Genomic DNA, 5763 nt, shown 5'->3' with positions numbered 1-5763 from the left:
GACATAGCTCTGACCTTTTCTTCCTGTTGCCATAATGCCCCTAAGAAGTCAGACCTATTGCTTTAGTGATTTTCAAAAACATTTTTGAAAGATAATAAATAGTTTAGTAGAAAATATCTTTGGTTATCCCATACATTTACAAATTTTTACCCCATAGACCAACACAGGGAGAAATCTGTCAAGTTAGGGCTGCCACTCATCAAACAAAAGGCAGGTTTTAGAGAAATTGACATCTGGAGGAAAAATATTCCAAACTCCATTACCATATGAAACTTTTGCTAGAAACAGGAAAGTTTCCTTTTGTTATAATTTGCAGTTGTATTTGTGGCTTAGAAAATATCTATTTTTTTTTTTTTTACAATAGTATGTAACTTGTATGTAAACATAGCAATGGTTTCCAATATCTTTTTGATGTGCTGAAGACTTGATTCTTTCCATTGAAGAAGAGGTCATGTGGTAAATAGACTGCACACATTATAAGGTTATATTGCTGAGTGGTGGCCAGGATGCTTATTTTATCCTTGAGTCTTTCTGTGTTATTTTGTCCTTTATCCCTATCATCAATTCTAGTCAGCAGGTTTTTGTCCTTCTCCCTAGGTATTAAGCTGACCACAGAATAGACATTTTAACCAAAGATCAAATTTAGTTGGAACTTAAATCACATCTGCTACTGTTGTCTAAACCATAATGGTATAGGTTAGCCACAAAGAGATGTAATTCAGCCTTTGAAGCTTATCAATTTATTTTTGGAATAAACTAGAAAGTTAATCAAAGTATATTTATGAGTACAATAATATAGATTTGCATGTCACAACATTTTAAATTGTATTTTGTTAAGAAAAGAACACTGGTTTTTGTTTGTTCATTTTTTTTCTTGAGAATAATACTACTGATCTATTTGTATATAGAAAATGTAAACAGGATGAAGGAAAATTTTGAATAATAGTCTTCCCACTGAGTGACAAATCTTAAAATAATTGGACTTATGTCTATAGATTTTTAAATCAATAAAACCGATGAGCACTTCTCATTTATGGAAACATGCAACTGCTGCACTGAATTCATACTTTATAAAAAATTCAAGTTCTAATGATATTAGAAATGAAGAGATGAGTTAGTTGCTTAAACCCTGAGTATGTGTCAGGCATTATTCTAGATGCTGGGGATTGGAGCAGAACAGTAGATTTCTTGTCCTCATGGGGCTTACTTTCAAGTGGCAGAAACCAAGTATGCACACAACTATATGAGAGAGATGATATATTAAAAATGTCTATGAAGAAAATTAAAGACTTGCTAAAGAGTGACTGAGAGCTGCTTATTCAGACAGCTGATTTGAGGAAGGGTAGTGGATAAAGGCCTATCAAAGGGAATTTTGTTTGAATTAATACTTCAATGATGAGATGGTGGCAAAATGGAAGAATCTGTGAGAAATGCATTTCAATCAAAGAAAGAAAAAAGAGCCAGGATAAAACTACCTACTTAATCTGAATTTACAATGACTCCAGTCAGAACTCTTAAGTAATGACTGTACCCTAATTGAAATAGAACATTTAAACCTCAAGCTGGAGACATTCACCTGTTTGATTTATAAGGAAATATCATTAAATATCTAGCAAGTATTTTCTTTATGTTACAGATATTAGATCCATAAGAGTCTATGGTTTTTAAGGGGAGAAAATAAAGTATATCCTCAGGAGCTACAGAAAGCGTGAAACCAACAGGCCCCAAAGCAGCATAAACACAGAACCGAGTTTAACAGTATTTATAAAGTCTAGGAAAGTTAAAAGGAAAGAAAAAGAAGGAGGAGAAGGAGGAAGAGGAAGGAGAAAAATAAAAGTTTAAAATTAGAGAGAGGAAAAGGATAAACATGAAATGTACATTTTCAGAATTAAGCAACTGTAACAAAATTTGAGAGATTCCTGGAGGATGAGAAGAGCTCAATCTAGAGACTTTGTCTAGAGACAAACTTTATATTTCCAAATCTGATTTAAGGTAGGGATTATTTTCTATCAAACAGTAAATAAAATATTATTTGGGGGTTTCAAAATCTTCATTTTATGATAAATCTGTAATGTTTTTCTGGGTTTTTGTTTTGAAAAAAGAATAGATAATTGGGGTACAAAAGAAAAAAGTAAGTGAGTGAAATTATTATATAACTAGTAATGAAAACTGGAGAGAGGAACAGAAATAAGCAAATTTTAAAATTTGAGTGGTTAAATGTTTGTTCCGATTTTAAAAATAAAAGAGAAAAATGTGATTAAAATATGTGGTCAATTACATGATGACATTTTCAAAAGGAGGAAATACCTTCATTCTTTTAAGGAAGGCCCTAACTTTTCTAAAACACCAAACATTAAAGGAATACTCTAATTCTACATTTTTTTTTTTTTTTAGAAATAATCTAAGGGTAAATATAATCGAAAATTATTCATTTAATAAAAAAGGTGAAGTATTTCATATGGATCTTCTTATAATATATTTCGTATGTGTATTCTTATGATACTGATAAAAGTCAAGGATGTAATATAAATAACATACTCAATATATGTTTATATACTCAGCATACTCAAATAATTTTCTGTAAAACTGAAATATTATACTGGAAATACTTGATTTTTTAATTGTCAGGCTTACTCAAGGGGAGTGAGAAGATTGTAAGGACTGCATGTCTTTCAGATATTTCCCCTAAATTCTACCTTCTTAGTGAGATTTTGATCGAAACTTGAGAGAAAATACCTTAGTCTCTTTGGAAAATAAAAAGACTGCAATTGTTAATATTTTGAGTTGCAAGTTAAAGTTGGAAAGATATAGCATATAAACATTACATAAATTTGCAATAAATTAAACATTGCTTGGTGAAAAGTTAGGAATCTAACCATAATCCTCATTTAGAACGAAATATCATCCATTTCTACTTGAGCTTAGACTTTAGTTACAGCCAGAATTTCTTTAAATCATACTCGTTTAATACAGTATATTAACAAATTGTCTAGTATCTCTGAAATTTTCCACAGGAAAGCAATGATTAAATAATTTGATTCAGGTAAATATTTCTGTAGCTTCACCATGAGTAGTAAAATGTCCATGGAATGTTGGCTTTGAACATACACCATGCTAGTGGATCTATCTTGATAAATTAATTGCAAAATATTCTTCCAATAACTAGCCAAATCTCCATTAATTGTGTATGAAATCAACAATAATTTTGGAATATAATATCATATATAATAATAAGGATAAATACTGAAGACATTTTGGTATTAAATTAGTTTTTATTATGCATTATTTTGAAAAGAACAAATTATATTTAATAATAATTTCAAAAAAGTACAATCTATATATTATAATAGAAAAACTGAATCCATTCAGATGATCTAATAATCATTAAATCTGCAAATTTATGCTAAAACCTATAGTGGTCATACCATATTTCACTTGGTATTGTTATTTGATCTATCAGAAGATTTTTATTGGTAAGGCTGTTGCAAGGATATTAGAATATGAGTTTCATATAAGGCTATGTGAACATCAGTTAAGTTAATATTTAGCATATAACCAATTGTTTTATTTTCAATATCTAAAATATGGTCAGTTAACATTGCCAATAATCTTAAATAACTCTTTACATACTTCATAAAATTATAGTGATCATAGAAAGTATTAGTAGTAGTCATTTGCCTTTTTGTACAAAACATTGCACCTGAAACCCCAACATAGTAAGGAGGAAGACAACACAAATATTGATGGAATGAACAGTTTATGATAGATGGTAGGACTATTTGGATGAAAGTTATTGCAAATGGTAGAAATATGATCCAAATATGAGCCAAAGCTCATTGGAGTCAATCACAAGGCAGCTGACCCCTTCAGAGTGATCGGCCTTTAATCTTTTAGAAACAGGTTAATGGAGAAGGACCATATTCCTTGGGATTTCTTAAGATAAAATATTTAACAATTGTTATTGCTTCTGGCATTTATTGAATGTAAACCACAGATAAAGCATTTCACGTAAATTCTCATTTAACTTCATCAAACAGTTTCAATATAAGCATTATCTTGTTACAATTGTATAAACCTATTTCCAAATGTTAATTTGTTCAAACTCTTCGAATCAGTACTGCATCAGAGATCTGATGTTTGGAGGATTCATATAGTGAGGTTATAAAGGAAGGAAAGCGGGCCTATCAGTTAGCTGTTGTTAGCTATTATTGTTATGTCATAAACCATCCAAATCTTCAGTGGCTTAAAATGGCATTTTTCATAAGTCAAGTGGTTGGGCTTGGCTGATCTCTGCTGAAACACCACTCGTGTGTAGGCTAACTAGGGAATGTATCAAATGGAGACATTCCCCACGAATGTAAACATATATTTATTCTTTACCAAAAGAAGATGTACAGATGACAAATAAGCACATGGAAAGATGATCAACATCATCAGACATTAAGGAAATGCAAATTAAAACTACAATGAGATCACTACCTACCTATCAGAGTGGCTAAAATGAAAAATAGTGACAACACCAAATTCTAGCAAGGGTACAGAGATGCTGGATACCTCCTACGTCATTGGTGGAAATGTAAATGGTACAGCCACTCTTTCTTCTTTTTTTTATTTTTTATTTTTTGAGACAGAGTGTTAGTCTCACTGTTGACCAGGCTGAAGTGCAGTGGTGCAATCATGGCCCCTTGCAGGCTTGCATTTGCCCAGGCTCAGGTGATTCTCCTACCCTAGCCTCCCAAGTAGCTAGGACTAGAGGCTTGCGCCACAATGCCGAGCTAATTTTTTTTTTTTTTTTTGTAGTGAAGTTGTTTTGCCAGGCTGCTCAGGCTGGTCTTAAACAACTTAGGCTCAATTTGGGAGGCCAGCCTCAGCCTCCCAAAGTGATGGGAGCCACCTCACTCAGTCAGTAATTTCTTTAAAACCACAACTCAACTAAACTGAACTGAAACTGCAACTACCACATGACTTGACAATTGTAATCCTGGATGCTCAACCCAGAGAAAGGAAAATTTATATTCACACAAAAACCTGTATATGAAGGTGTATGACAGTTGTATTTGTAATAACCAAAAACTGGAAACAGCCAACATGGTCTTAAACAGATAAATGGTTGAACAAACTGTGGTACATCCATACATCAGAATTGTACTTGGAAAAATAGCAAAGAAACTATGAATATGCCAATACCTTACATGAATCTCTAGGGAAACATGCTTAGAGAAAATGTGGAAATGGTTGTAAAAGAACAGCACAAGAGATCCTGGAAATGTAAATGGTACAGCCATCCTTTCTGAAAAAAGGATCAGTAAGCATTACCACAAATCTTAGATAAATGTTTATGTACTTAATACACACGTAACTGTTACATGTAAAATTATAAAAGATCCCAGTGGTTTTGGAGCTGTACAGTATCATGAGTGAAGAGATCCTGGTGGTTTTGGAATAGTACAGTATCTTGAATGTAGTGTGTACATGATAATAGACAAAGGTAATAAAATTGTATTAAACTTAGTATACATACGGGCACAGCCCCCAACCAAACGCAAATAAAACTGGGAAGGTATGAATAAGATTAGTGGATTTTATCGATGTCAGTAGCCTGGTTGTGATATTATAATATAGTTTTATAAAATGTTGCCATTAGGGAAAACTGTGAAAATTGTACACAGTTATTATTTCTATAATGGCATGGGAAACTAAAATTTTCTCAATATTTTATTAAAATGCATTTATTGATATTTATAAAATAAAATTTTGAAATGC

The sequence above is a fragment of the Rhinopithecus bieti genome, unplaced genomic scaffold, assembly GCF_001698545.2.
Source record: "Rhinopithecus bieti isolate Rb0 unplaced genomic scaffold, ASM169854v2 scaffold_63560, whole genome shotgun sequence".
NCBI lineage: Eukaryota > Metazoa > Chordata > Mammalia > Primates > Cercopithecidae > Rhinopithecus > Rhinopithecus bieti.
The sequence above is the reverse complement of the archived record's forward strand: the minus strand, read 5'-3'. Positions refer to the sequence as shown.